Raw genomic sequence first — 354 nt, 5'->3', positions numbered from 1 at the left:
GTTGGGGGTTAAAAAATTTTTTTAAAAAATTTTTTTAAAAAAAAAAAATTTTTTTTTTAAAAAAATTTAACAAAAAAAAAATTTTTAAAATTTTTTTTTAAAAATTTTCCTTAAAACCTTTAAAAAAAAAAAAATTTTATTTGGGGATTTTTTTTAAAATTTCCCCCCCCCAAAATTTCCCCCCGGCCCCCCCCCAAAAATTTTTTGCAGGGCCTTTGGGTTCGGGGAAATTTTTAAAAGACCCGCCCTTTAACAATTTTTTTTTGGGGGAAAAAATTTTTTTTTCCCCCCTTTTAAAAAACCAAATTTTTCCCCCAATTTTTCCGGCCCCCCCCCCGGGGGATTTTTTTTTTG

At 29.1% G+C, this 354-nt stretch overlaps 1 protein-coding gene across 1 annotated transcript in view; it reads right to left on the bottom strand.

Moving 5' to 3' along the window:
• Positions 1 to 354, bottom strand: part of LOC119591539 — a gene marked incomplete at its 3' end in the record, with an annotated part of 14,360 nt that overhangs the window by 538 nt on the left and 13,468 nt on the right.

This window comes from Penaeus monodon, chromosome 28 (assembly GCF_015228065.2).
Source record: "Penaeus monodon isolate SGIC_2016 chromosome 28, NSTDA_Pmon_1, whole genome shotgun sequence".
In the NCBI taxonomy this organism is placed as follows: Eukaryota; Metazoa; Arthropoda; class Malacostraca; order Decapoda; family Penaeidae; genus Penaeus; species Penaeus monodon.
Note: the sequence above shows the minus strand (reverse complement) of the source record. Positions and strands in the feature narration are given on the sequence as shown.